Genomic DNA, 15,278 nt, shown 5'->3' on the forward strand with positions numbered 1-15,278 from the left:
ACAACGCCTCAGACAACACAGAACTTTGGAAATTCCATCAACTTTTTTATTAATACTCTGAAAATTTGCAGCATAAGATCTCTAGAAGAGAAAATCAACAACCCCTGCAAGCTTATTCGAGGGGGAATATATACAATCGGTTATACAAAATATCTGAACCGCTGAGTCACTTGATGAATTAAATACGCTCACCAACTTTACAAAATAGCAGATAAGGAAGTAATTGCTGCTCTAAATACAAAATGAATGCTCTTTAATTCTGTCAGAAGACTTTTTGACCTTTGGAGGCCACTGAGTCGGTTGAGCGTTCTGTTTTAATGCTGAATGATGTGTCTTTATGGCTTTGTCATGCTGTAGCTTTCTCGGCCCTGTCATCTGTAACTGTCAGTGCTGCCTTGGTGGCCGAGTAGGTTTGCTGAGTTGGCTCAGTCCATTCTTCTCCATACATACTGAATGCATCAAATTTTCCTGTACATGATAACTTATGTTTTTTGATGAAAAAGCTTGATGAGAGGCTCTTGTTTACAGTATTAACTATATCATTTTGGTCCAGAATTCCTGTGTGGGCAATTGATGTCTCAAAATTGCATCTAAGGTCTCATCTGCTTCTGTATATTTGTAGAAGTTTGGAGGCACTTCAAACAAATGTTTGATCTCATTCATAATGAAAAATAAGTTCTCTACTCTGTCATAGAGACTTTGCCCAGATGTTGGCCCTGTTTCTTCTAAGGTACTTGGTCTTACAGTGATCTGATTGGTAGCAAATGTATTGACCCTTTTAGCATAGTTCTCATGTGAAAGTAGTCTCCCTGCGCTATTCAGTAAGCCCGGAAGACCTCTGATTTGTAATGCTGCAAACTTGTCCATGAATTTGTTTACTTCTGTCTGCATGTCCTGGCTTCTTCTTTCCAGTGTTTGTACCAGGCTTCTCAATGTAAGGACCCTCTTTATCAGCAGGATAATTTCAGTTCTGTTGGAGATTCCTATTGCTGCCAGCTGAGGACCTGTACGGTTATTGAGCACGTTAATCATTCTATTGGCTATCTCAGGCATATTGCCTAGAGATGCCCTTGCTCTCTGGACTTCCCTGTGTGCTTTGCCTATGAGCTCCATTTGCTCATGAATGGTCTCTATGTACTGCCACTGATCTGTGATTGATTGGGCAATGTTGGCTCATAAAACTGTCTTGAGCTCAGCCACCACTTTGTCAAGGGTGAGCTCTTTCTCCAGCTCCTTTATCTTCTCTTTGAGAGCCTTCACTTCTCTTCCCTTTTCAGCTATGCTTTGCTTCGACTTGTCATATTTTTCATTCAGCTTAGCCAAATTCTCCCTGGCTGCATTTAACTCTGCCATTTGGGCTTCTAAGGCCCGAATTTCATTCTTCAGCTTCTGCATATCAAGGCTTGGAGCCTGCTCTGTTGTTGGTGCTGGTGCTGATGGAGATGGCACTGTTTGATCTGTCTGCTCTGTAGGAGGAGCAGTAGTTTGAGGAGATTCCTCAAGGTTGATTATTTGTGGAGGGGGCTGAGATGTTTGGCCTCCTTCCTTCTGTTGTAGGGCTGCCTGTAGTGCAGCCTCTGACTCTCCCAATTTCTCTTCTGTTTGGATCAGCTGTTTGTATAATGATACCAGCATAGCTGCTGCATCGTGGTCATGCCTTAGCTGGGCAACCTCTTCTGTCTGAGGATGAAGAGTTGCTGGGATCTTGATCATTTTTCTCAATGCTGCCATGTCTGCATCTCTTAATTTAAACAATGCTTGTATAGCCTTGGTGTCCTTGGGATCATGCCCAAGCTCTATGATGATATCCTCCAATGCTTTGATCCGGTTGTCTTTTGCTTGGGAGGATGCTTTCTCCAACTCAAGTTGGGCAGTTGTGTTGTTTAGGCTGTTTTCCAGCCTATAATTTACCAATGTTTTGTCTGCAAGGGTGGCATATACCATCTCACCCGTTTGCTTGTGCAACTCAATTTGATCCATAGGGTGGATGTCTTTTGCAAGGACCTCAAGGTTGGTCCTTATGTAGCCTGCAGCTGACTGTGGCTGCAGCATGGTTGGCATGAAATGACTCATTATCATTTTGCCCTCTTGCACATCATATGCAGACATCAATCTCTGCTGGTTTGTAGGAGCCATCTTTAATAAGTGGTTGTAGAGTTGCATCTTGAGTGGCTCATTCCTCTTTTTGATATCAATAAATTGTTGTTTGATGCCTGTTTCAGCTCCCCTTTGCTGGCTTGAGGAGCTGACTTCTCCTCCAACTGTCCTTTCTTGTTCCTGCTGAAAGGAACTTGCAGATGCTTCCATGCTTGGTGGGCCCATGCCCAAAGATTGCCCTATAGGCATTTCTTCTTCTGAAAGGGGATTTAGCCTCTGTCTTTTCTCCCCTTGAGTTGTGGATGTGGTGAGGGGAGTCTCCTGTTCTCTATCCCTCTTCCGATTTTTGTCTTCATTTTGTGGGGTTTGGAGGACCGAGGCCTCCACTGTTGCTTCCTGCCTAGGAGGCACAGTTTCTTGTGCCTGCTACCCAGTGGATATTAGGGCCTCAGCTGTTTGTTCTTGCTGCACTGGCTGCTCCTGTTTTTTTTGTTCTTCTTGCTACTGTAATTCTTCATGAGGTGGCTGTTCTGGCTCCATCTGTTTCTCTTTGCCTTTGCTGGAAGCCTGGTAAGTAGCTTTGGCTGCTTGCTGATGTGTTGTAGAAGATGAGGCAGTTGCTCCAAGTTTCCTTTGATATGAAGAGGAAACCTGTCCACAAGTTTCCAAGTCAGCCTCTTTTTCAGTATTCTTTGCATTTCTTTGTATCATTTTCTCTCTAGTAATTGCCTCTTCTAGAGTGCCCTCTTTCCAACTCAATAAGTTGGCATACTTCTCAATGTGAGGCAATCTGACGTGAGCATAGCCACCCAATTTATGTTTTACCCTCTTGAGAGAAATGAAATGATTAGGGTCATAAGGTACCCAACGAAAACTGGTTTCCAATCAGAGGGCCTCTAGCATGCCATCTGCTTCCTTCCATCCCTCCTCCCTTATGTTGTAAAGAAAAGGGCCTAGCTGGTTCCTGACCTTTAGTTGCACTTTCTTGTTTTTACTATGGAAATGGATCTAGTCTGCATTTCCAAACTGTCTGAAATACACCAAGGAAAATAGTCTCATAGGGACATATCTTGGTAGCCTATAAGGGTCCAACTCACAGCCATATATTCTGATTACTGTATGGTGTTGGTAAAAGTACCAATCACCAATGTTGTAAGTCTTAGAGAGATGGAGAATTCTTTGCATTTCATCGGTCAATCTCGGAGGAGGAACACCATATAACAGGGTCAAAGCTGGATGAACGAAAAGGTCTATGAATTCACAGTATGTGTATGGTGAGCAAGAGGTGTGATGAAAAATTGAAGTCCAAAACACAACCGACCTTGGATTTCCCTGGGCATCAAGTTTCTTGAGAGGAATAGGGAAACTGTCAGGTTGATAAAATAAGAACAGATGATATATGTATGAGGTTTATATGAACACCTTCTCCCTTTCTAGATTCATCAGTTGCTCATGAATCTTGTTTGCAATGTATTCAGCATAGTCATAGTGCACAGCAGGAGGCTTTCCAGGAGAAAATATGGACAGCATGGCCATAATGGTGTCATCAACATCCTCAATTCCCTTATAGCCCAGGACATAGCTGATCAAATCTACAAGCATTTTGCCCAAGTCATTGAGATATGGATTTCCAATAGGGGGCGTTCTCACAGCTTCAGAGCTTGGCTGAATGAATAACTGATTAATTTTGATGATCTGGGCACTGGACAGGTTGCCCCCCTTCTTTAATAAGTCCAGCATGGAGAGAGGAGTCAATGGTCTTGCAGTGTGAAAGTGCAACATCTCATTTATGGCCTCAGGGGTGATATGGAACAAGACTAAGCCTGTGGGATTGAGAACAGCTCTCTGACATGGATCATAGCATTCACAGCATCTATGGATCAAGTCTGGAAGGGAATTGACTTGAGGAAGGTTAAAAATGGGCAAATTGGAGTCCCAAATCCCCAAAATATCATCTCCACTTAGGTGTTGGGCCTTTAACTCATTCAACATATGGATGTTAAATTTGCAACTCAGTGAAAATGAGTCTATCATCTGATAATCTTTATCACCCAGAGCCTTCCATTCTAACTCTCTCTGTGGGGCATTCAGAGGTGCTATATTTAATGCTATTGGTGTTTCCATGGTTAAGTAGTACTATGACTTGTACTAGAACTGGTTTCAATGGGCAGAACAACACAAAGGGGTACTTTTGCAACAGAGAGGCAAATTGCAAGGGAAAATGGAGTAAACTGTGATGAGAATAGTTTAAAGTGCTCCAAAGAGAGTTAATTGAGCATATGCAGGGACTAGTACCACTGTTTTCCTGGTGAATTTGTGCAGCTCAGGTTTTAAGCCCACGAATGCGCGGATTGACTGTGGGTTTTGTGAAAACTTGGCTAAACGAGGCTCTGCAGGTGAATTTCGACTTAAAAATTGAAAATGAAGGCTGACCACTGGGGATTTTCTGGTAAATACAAGCTTCCTCACTCTTTTTAACTTAGTTTCGGATAATTATGGACACAACCGAGCACGGAGGGAATGATTTGGATAAATACCTGGTGAATTGCCGGCAATGGTTGCATATGCAGGTGGGTTGAAGGCGCCAACAGTCTTCGGGTCGATTTTTGTAGGTTGGCGACGGATGGTCGTAATTTGCATGCAGAGGTGAGAAACAGTCTTTTTGGCGAAAGTGACAAAAACACGGTTTTTCGACGAAAATATGGACTTTTTGGGATATTGGCGCTTTTTTTGGATGACGTCAACATGACGTCATCAGGTGGGGTCAGGGTCGGGTGACGTCAGTATGACATCATCGAGTGACGTGGCGGCCTGTGAGTGGTCCACGGGGATTGCATAAGTGGCGGACATGTCGGAGCGCTGGCGGGCGGGGGTGCTGACAGAGCGCCAAGTCGAACTGACGTGGGCATGACGTAGTAATGACGTGGGCATGGCGGTAAAGCATAAGCGGTAAGTGGTTTTTCTCGGACCGCTCTGGATACGGTCATGGTATTGTCAGAGGGCGGCCTGAGAAAAAATGGGGGTGACGCGTGGCAGAGGCCTGACGTCACCCTCTGACAGTTTCTCGGGCGGTAAAGTGCGGTCATCGGGGCCGACCCGATATGAATGTGGGCCGTCGGATGGAAAAACCCAGATCCGACGGTCGACGGATCGCTAAGGCGCCAGGACAATACGGCAACAGCGTGGGAATATTTTAATATTTTATTTGAAATGCGTGCCCGGCGGGGACTTAGGATTTTGGCGAATTATATGGGTTTTTCAATGTATTTTTTATGAAAATGCGCATTGCGCCGAACTTTGGGGTAAAGCAGAAGAATGGGTTTTTTGGTGCATTTTGCAAATAATGCGGGTTAGGGGTAATAGTGGGTTTTTTACAAGGACTTTTTTCAAATGAAGTGGGTAAATGGTTTCAAAGGTTTCTGAAGGGAAAAGAGGGGTAGGGCTGAGGTTGCTAAACTGACCAGAGGTCAATTTAATCCCTGACTTTGGACATATGGCTATAATGCCAGGGGGAAAGGAATATTTATACATTGCTTGGGGTTTATACACCATAGTGTTTATAATAGTAAGGGAAAAGGGGAACATAGGGGATTTAGATAATAAGAAGTTTAGGAGTTAGTATGAGTAGAGGAAGGGGGTGAGGGGGTAAAACACTAAGTTTTATATGAAATCAACTTAGTTTAGGAAGTAGATCAAAATGAAAAGAATTTTAGACAAGAAATGTGGCTCTCAAAGAAATAAGAACCAACATAAGACCTTGAATTCTTTCATGAACACAAATGGTGATGGGATTGTTAGCAATGAATGTGAAGGGGGGAAACAGGAAGTTAGACATGCTCCTTTGTTTTGCTGCAAAGTGATGGAAAAGAGGACCTTCTCTATCCAGTGATGTTCCTTTATATTAGGTTACCAAACACTCAATTGAAAGGAATGACATTTCTGCAACCCCATCTACCTACCCATCTATTTGCCTAGCATTTTTTTGTTTCTTCATGGAGGGTGCACTTAGACTTGCAGACCCTCATGTGCCTTTTCTTTTCTTTTGGCTTTTTCTTTTGATTTTCTATCTAGAAATACCCTTATTGCTTCCACGGTCCCAGATTAAGCAGTTGGGAACCTTAATTCTCTACCTAACTACTGGTCTGCCAAGATTAAACAGTTTGGACATACTTCTTTCTCTATTCTACAACAGAAAATTGAAACGTGGCATGATCCAGATTAGGCTGTTGGACCATCCATCCAAATTTGAGTCAACCTCAAGCTGTGTACACATATTGCCTTCTCTTGAAAATATGGGATCTTTGCATCACCAAAGCAGAGCATATTTGGAACTTTTCTTTGCCAATCATGAAATATGAAACCTATTGGTATAGGTAGCTAACACCCCCCCCTAAAATGGAACATCATCCCGATGTTCTCCTCTTGCAAATAAACCCAGAAAGTTCTCTTTCATGACCTATTCATCTTCCGAAGTAGTGTCTTCTAGCTCGAGGTGCTAGCATTGCACTTTAACCTGGGTGATAACTCATTTCCGTAGTGTTACTTCTCTCTAATCTAGTATAACCAAAGGCTCAACCAAGAATTTGCCTTCCGGTTAGACCTGAACACTGAAAAAAAACGTTAAGTCATTAGCTAGTTATTTAACACATTTGTAGCATATACTTCACACATATATATACCTCACCTGGATATCTTGCCATTGAATTATGTGTTTAGCGTCATATACATATTTCTTAAGTAAAGAGATGTGAAAGACGTCATGTGCATGAATATGACTGGGTAAGGCAAGTTGATAAGCCAACGGTCCTATTCGAGCCAAGATTTTAAATGGCCCACAATATCGGGGTGCTAGTTTGGCACACCCGGCCCATTGTAAGGTGTTTTTCTTGGCTCTCACTCGAATGTAGACATAATCCCCTACCTAGAATTCTCAGAAACTCCTCTTCCGATCGGAAAAGTTCTTTTGTCGGTCCTGAGCAGCTTTTAAATTAATCCAAACTTTTCCACCATTCCTTCCATTCCCTCCAACATGTCCGGCCCTAGTAATAGTTTGTCCTCTGGTCCACTCCAACTTAAGGGTGTTCTACATTTATGACCATATAAAACTTCAAAGGGGCTCATGTGAAGAGATGCATGGTACCCATTGTTATATTCGAACTCCACTAGGTGTAAATAATCTTCCCATTACATGGTAAGCTGTATTGAAGTGCAGTTGTGTGCCCACTCCCTCAAAGAGGGATTTCTAGAAGGCTGATGTAAATTTTACATCTCTGTCAGAAATAATCATCTTAGGGATTCCGTGCAGTTTAAAAGTGTTCTGCATAAAAATATTAGCAATTTGGACTGCCCTATAAGTTGATTGAACAAATATGAAATATGCAGATTTGCTCAACTTGTCCACCACCACCATGATGGAGTCATTTTGCTTCCTTGATTTAGGCAGCCCGGTAATAAAATCTATAAATATGGTTTCCCATTTCCATTCTGGTATAGCTAGAGGGTGGAGTAATCCTACTTGGTTTGATGCTCAGCCTTCACTTGCTCGCATTCCGAGCATCTGGCCAAATATTTTGCCACTTCCTTCTTCATACCAAGCTAGAATAATTCCTTCTGTAGGGAAGAGATCATTTTTTGGTATTCAGGATAACCTGCATAAGGAATCTTATGGTATTCTTCCAAAATTAAATTTTTGAGATGCTGTTGGTTGGGCACATAAATTATTTTCCTATAACCCAGTAAATTTTTTGCATTTATTTCATAACCCAATTGTTGTTCATGGCTGTTAGAAATTTTTGCTAACTGCTATAGTTGTCTATATATAGAGTCTTGCATGGCTGATTCTTGAATCTGCCCAAAACAAGTTGTTCGTGATTCACTAAAATAAATTTCATATAAACAGCTTACCTTTCGACTTAAAGAATCTACCACTCAATTTTCCTTCCCTTTTATGTGTTTGATTTCGAAATTGAATTCACTTAGGAAGTCTGCCCAACGAGCTTGCCTAGCATTTAAAGTTAGCTACTTGAAATAATTAATCAAACTATGGTGGTCACTCATTAATAAAAATCTCATACATAAAAGATAATGTTGCCACATTTTTAAGGCGTGGATGACCACTATCAATTCTAAATCATATGCTGAATATTTTTTATTCATATTCCTTCAGTTTTCTAGATTCATAAGCCACTACCATGCCTTCTTGCATAAGTACGCCACCCACTCCCTCCTTACTAGCATCTGTACAAACCACATATTCCTTGTTGGGATCAGCGATGCTCCGAATGGGTGCAGTGGTAAGCAGATGTTTGAGCTGATCAAAACTCTTTTGACAATCAAGGGTCCACTTGAAATTTCTTCCTTTATTTTGTAAGGAAGTAATAGGATAGTAACCAATCAAACCCATAAATGATCTTATGTCGGCCACATCCTTTGGCACTGACCACTCCATAATGGTTCTTATCTTTTCCCGATCAACTGCAATTCCATCCTTGGTGATAACGTGTCCCAAGTATTGGATCTACTCTTTAAAGAATTCACATTTACTGTACTTAGCGTACAGTTGATGCTCTCTTAGGACTTGCAGTACAATGCGGAGATGTTCCTTATGCTCCTCCATATTCTGAGAGTAGATCAGAATGTCATCGATGAAGATTAATACAAATTTATCTAAAAACTGATGGAAAATGCTATTCATGAGACACATGAAGGTAGCTGGGGCATTAGTTAGCCCAAAAGGTAAAACCACAAACTCATAATGACCATAACGTGTCCTGAAAGTAGTTTTTGCAATATCTTCCTCCTTGATTCTGATATGATGATACCCAAAATAGAGATCGATCTTTGAGAAGATGGTTGTGCCCTTCACTTGGTCAAAAAGCATGTCTATACGGGGAAGGGGGTATTTGCTTTTAACGGTCAGCTTGTTTAGTTGGCGGTAATCCATGCACATTAGCAGAGTTCCATATTTCTTTTTAGCAAATAACATCGGAGCTCCCCAAGGAGACACACTGGGATGAATATATTTCTTATCAAGCAACTCTTGGAGTTGCATCTTTAATTCTGTTAGTTCTGGGATACTCATTTGGTATGGTGCTTGGGACACTGGGGCAGCTCCCGGAATCAGGTCAATAGTAAAATCTGTCTCTTTTTGGGGGTAGGCCTAGTATTTCTTCAAGAAATACATCTGGAGAATTTTGTATTATAGGTATGTCTTCTAGTGATGCGGGGTTATCCTTAGAGTCAGCATACCCTACTTGTATAACATATATTTCGCAACCTTTCCGGATGCATTTGGCTAATTGGGAACCTGTTATTTGCCTTATTTGCAGAGGTTTTTGAACACCCATAATTTCTTGTCTTTCACACTTTTCATTTCGATAGCTAATAGCTTTTGTCTTACAATTTACCAAAGATCAATGCTTTTCTAACTAGTCCATACCTATCAAAATGTCGTATGACCCTAGCGGTAGCACATTTAAATCAGCTATAATAGATTTACCATCTAATTTCAAGGGGCGATTATTTACCTTAGACAAAACTCTTCTTTTTGCTCTTGTGGCTAGATGTACTAACCATGGGTTTTTAAATTTAACCACTTGTAATTTACATTGTTCTACTATCTTGGGATTGATGTAACTTAACCTAGCTCTAGGATCTAGTAAAATAGAGCAAGTCTGGTCAAAACTAGTACCTTCAAATTCAACCATAGTTGGCTGAAACTCCGCCTGATGAACTTCAAGAGCTGTGTTGATCTTAGGGATGCTTCTAGCCACTTCTCTGATAGTGGAGGCCTCCTGAATTTGCAAAATCTGGTTTTCTCCCCTACGTTGAGTGCAATTTTTAATATAATGCGGGCCTCCACATCCCCAACACTGTACAGGGGGTCTATTAACTATTTCTGCTTCATTTTTTCCAGTTTTTTCATTGGTCCTAGTTTCTCCTGGTACCTTAAATCTGGGCTTATTCATATTCTAATTACCTTGACCTTTAAATAATCCCTTTTTGTTGTTGTTCTTATTTCCCTTATGGCTGGAAATGAATTTATTTCCCTTCTTGTCTGCCCACCTTTTACTCATATCTCCTTTTGGTTGATTCTGCTGATAACAGATTCGTGCTTTCTGAATGACCTCATCCATGGTTTTTGGGTTGTCAAACTCCAGTCGTTCTTTCATAAATAATGGAAGACTACTGACAAACTGCTGTACTTTGGCCTTTTCTTTGCGAATATAAGGAACGTATCACAACAATGAGGGAATTTTGTTATAAATTCATCCATGGTTATTTGGCCCAAGTGGAGGTCATGAACTCCTTAGGTTTCTCATCATAAAATCTCTCAGTCAAATACTTATCCTTAAAGATTTTTTTGGAATTTATCCGAGGTTATACTCTGTTCATTGACTCCATGGACTGTTTTTACTTCTTCATAGCATAATGTAGCTTTGCCTTGAAGCTGGAAAATGGCCAGATTGGCCTTCAAATTGTAATCATATTCATACAATTGCAAATATTTGTTCATATTAATTAACCATGCTTCCACGGCCTCTTCTTGTTCCTAGTTGAAGAGAGGAGGCTTGATTTTTCAAAATTCTCCTTGGATTTCTATTTTCTGTTTCTTGTTTGTCTTGTGATCTGACACATTTCCCGATTCTTCCTCCTGGTTTTCTTCTCCTCTTCCTGTTTCCATTTTTTCAGTTCGGAATTCTAGTTCCCCAATTGTGTGATCGTGCTTTGGAATAGGGGCTAGTGGATGGTGATTGTGTCTATCTGAAAAGCTCTTTAAGATTTTATCTTGTTCTTGCATTAGTCTTTCATTGTCTGCCCAGAGTTGGGCCATCTCACCTTTCAGTTCTTGGACAATGGTTCAGAGGTCTACGTTGGGATTTTGTGTATCATCGCCCAGCTGTAGCCAAACTTCCGGATTGCCTTCCTGAAATGTTGTTGGCCCTGTTCCCATTATGGAACCACGTGGTAAATTTCCGGTTCACCTCATACTGAACCTTGCTACTTCCTACCTGCACATTATCAAAAAATATTGTTTCTTACCCAGAGGTCTCAGTTTTGGAAACCTGAACCCGCTCTGATACCATATGTAACACCTCCATATTAGACACATAAAAAAAAATTAAAATAAAATAACAAACACAAATATATGTATACATATTTATTAATGTCCATATATTATGTGACTAAAGCTAAAGTGCGTTTATTCAAATATTAAACCTGTCATAAATGATTTGACTCATAATTACCAAACTAATGATGGGACCATATAATACAAATTTCGAATCCTTTGAAATCGATTAGATTGCAGACTTGGGTACGATGATCATTAAAAGAGGATTATTATACATATGATTTTTATCCCGACATTAATGTCGATTTGCTGAAGAATTTAATTGTTTTGGGTTTGTGGCTGGCCCAGGCACTAGTGGTACAAGTTCGTGCCTCGATCTCTGCATGCGTATTAATCGTCTATGATTTTGGGGCTTGCTGGCGGCCTGAGGGCTTTCCGCCTATCCTTCTTCAACCATGCTTCTTAGAGTCTAGCCCTTTCATCGATGGTTCTCTGTAGCTGGCCGGATCGAACGACTCATCGGTTGTCAGGCATTCATATCTCGGCTGAGGGTTCTCACTTGGTTATGGTTTTACTTCGAGGGTTTTTGGCTCTCGCCTGGTTCAGGTTCTCTGCAAAAATGTTTTTGCGATTTGGCATCGTGGTCTCTCACGGAGGGTTATGAGACTCTGCCATTATTTTGGAACACCGTCAATAGAGGCAGGCACATCTTCTTTAGGTAAGAAACTGGTTAAGGTCTTAATTAAAGACATCATTTCATTTTATAGTTCTTGTTCGATCTCAGGCATGCATCTCCTGTCAGGTTCTAATACTGTTCCTTGTCATGGTACAAGGCGAAGATCTCTGGATATGGGGGTTTGGTGTGGGTCTACATCTAACTGTTCAACCGACTGTACTCTCTGCATCCTTACGGGGTATTCTAATCCTCTTCTGGTTCTAAAGTTTGCACAGGGTTGTTGGCTATTTAGATAAAAGTCTGTAATGGTTATTTCAAATGGAATTGTTGAGTCTGTAAGTAGGTTTTGAATAGGTGAAATGAGATCGTAGGGGGTTGGAAACTCCGCGGGTAGTTTTTGTGCTGAATGTTATTTAATTTTTTAAAGAGACTTACGGCCTCGGCCGAAGGTGAGAAATCTGGCACTTGAGAGAACTGGTTGTTCTGTTTTTCTCATTATCTAGACTATTTGATGGTTGAACCCTTTATGGTAACTTTGGGGACAGAGACATTAATAGCGAGGTTTTTCTTTTCATTTCACTTCTATGTATCTATAATGCTGCTTTTGGAATGTCGAATGGTTATTCACAGCGTTCTTCAGAGTGAACCCTTGAATGTCTACTCTGTTTCTCCAGATGTGATTCTCGTCTATTCTTGTTAACAAAAGGACTTCTGGTCAGATCATTAGACATACTTAGGGTTTCTAAGTTAACTCGTAATTTCCTTTATGCTTATAAGAACAATTTTTCTCTCTAGAACTCCTATCGATTTGGTGGTAAACACAAGATTTCCTATGTTGTAGCCATGAAGCTTTTGTGTAAGTAGAGAATGTACTTATTCTGTTTCGACTTACGTTACATGGTTTGGTTTATATTATCCCGTTGGGAGCCAAGTAAATATGTGGTAAATTCACTTCTTGTCTTGAAAAAAAAAATCCTTTTCCTTTTTTTTTTAAAATGACTATTCTAGTTATTTTCCTATTCTTGATTAAATGTTAATTCTATATATAACTGTGCAAGTGACGAATACCAAAGTCCTATATTTTACAGAAATTTTTGTCATTTTCGGCATGTCATAGAAATTCCTTACTTTCTTTATGTTTTTCTATACTCAATTTACAGGGTTTCTTTCTCTTCCAGTTTTACCATGCAATTGGGAAATTTTAATTTACTTTTACATATAAATACAACAATAATAATCACAAAATATTTAACTAGCATAGAGGATTTTCTTCTAGTCTTTTTTTTTTCTATATTTACTTTGCTTTTATTTATCAATGAAAACGACTCTGGAATGAAATTGATAAGGTTCTCTTGCCATAACTAAAATATCAGGGACCCTATCTTTTAGTTTACAGTGGTCACCTACAGTCATGATTTATTGAAATGGTTCTGAAATGAAATTAATAAGATTCTCTCGCCATGCTTAAATAATAGAGACCCTGTCTTTAAGTTTACAGCAGTTACTACAATCATGATTTATTGACACAGTCTTAACAGTCAAACTAGATTGCAATAAATAACTTATGTTAGAGATTCTTTTTACTTATCTATTTCCGCTACTCCAGATTGATTTAAAAATCAAGATCTGCACTTAATTCCTCCCTGGCTTGAGATACCAGACTTGGTCAATCTCCCCCCGTGCTACTCCTGGCTTCAGGAGTTCTCTATCTTAGAGATTTAATAATTTACTGGCTATCTAATCCTTACCTGACATAGCTTTCTCAAACTGTTTGACCCTTCAGCACAGTTTCTAATTTTTGTTCTTGATCTCAGATCTGCATCCTCTTGATCATTTACTGTAATATTGATGCAACAAAACTGCATCTTTACCCAATTCATGCATGAAGCTATGGGTTATGGGCCCATGTATACATCGGAAGCATTTCAATCAGTGAACTTCACAACAAACCTGACCAATCACCGTCAATCTTTCTTTGACCTTCCCCTTTGTCAGGCGCTTCAATCCACGCCGTCAATTTCACTCCTTCAGATCCAACAGATATCGCATTACCCACTCACCAACTAGCTTGGCCGATCTCCACCATTGATCAATCCTACGTGATCCAACGGCTATCACGCAATCTCTCATGAAATCTTGCACGACCGATATCAGGTCGAGAGCGCATGAGAAAAGTAGTTTTCTTGTGATACATGTCTCCCGCTAAGGAAATACCGGTTACAACTTTTAGGGCAGGTGAGATACGCTTACTGTCTTTCCAAGACCACTCCATCCTTCTACTAACACGTGGTGTTAATCTCTGCCATTCCTCTTCTGTCATTATTATCCATCAATCTAGCCAATCTGATGGTTTCTGCTATGTTGTTCAATCGACTCCAATGGCGATTGAAATTCTCCTCTGTTGATCAGTTCTCAAATCCAACGGATCTCTCATTCGCTTATCGGTGGAATTCGCATTACAATACAAATTTATCTCTACCATACTTGTTTAAGGTGAAGTTCATAGGAACTTCGTCCCTTACACTCGCACATGCATATTTATTAACTTACAGTAAATAATGTATATGTAAACAATATACAAACACACAAAATCCATATTTCACCTGAATGTATAATAACATGCATATTTCAATTATAAACAGAACTCGATTACAGGCTAAGGCCTCATGGCTCGAGTCACAAATTGCCCTACGACTACATTGCATACTCTATCTCCCCCTTTCACACAACACAAATTCTCTTTTATAGGAAATTACAAAGGGAGGAATTGTTTAATATCCATGAGTGTCTCCCACAATCACTCAATCAAACCCCTAAATCTCTCCATTCGCACGCATGGCAGATAATTACATTTAATCAAGTCTTCTAGAGACTTATCAATTCCATCAATTTAGCATTGTTTAAACAGAATTTGGCCTGGTTTACAATGATTTTCCACGTTTCCCCTTTCACAGCTTTGAATTTAAATTTTAATTAAGCGTGGTTAGATGCTCTTGCATCACATATACTCTAGGATTTAGTTTTGGAATAGATAACCGTTTCCATAACCAATTACCTAGTAAGAAAAAGAATAGTATTTACCCATAACTATAAAATATTATCCTTTAATAACTGAAATTCCAAAAATAGTTTACAATTCAAACTAATAGTAATAGTCTATTTGGTTGTAGTAAAATTAAAAAATTTACATTAACGGGAGATACTACAATCCTTGAATAGCTTTTTCTGACAAATTGTAACTATACAATTATATGAGACAGTGTTAGTTGTGATTAACTCGCATTAAGCCATATCTCCTTCTACCATTATAATAAGCGTTAACCTTGGTAAATGATGTGCATGCGAACCATATGTGAGTATAAATTTAACTCTCGGTAAGAATGATTTGTTAGATATTTTCCTAAACAATCTACAACATCAATGTAGGTACAC

The sequence above is a fragment of the Pinus tabuliformis genome, chromosome 1_2 (genome assembly GCF_031772625.1).
Source record: "Pinus tabuliformis cultivar Carrire ecotype Pingquan chromosome 1_2, CPIR1, whole genome shotgun sequence".
Lineage (NCBI taxonomy): Eukaryota > Viridiplantae > Streptophyta > Pinopsida > Pinales > Pinaceae > Pinus > Pinus tabuliformis.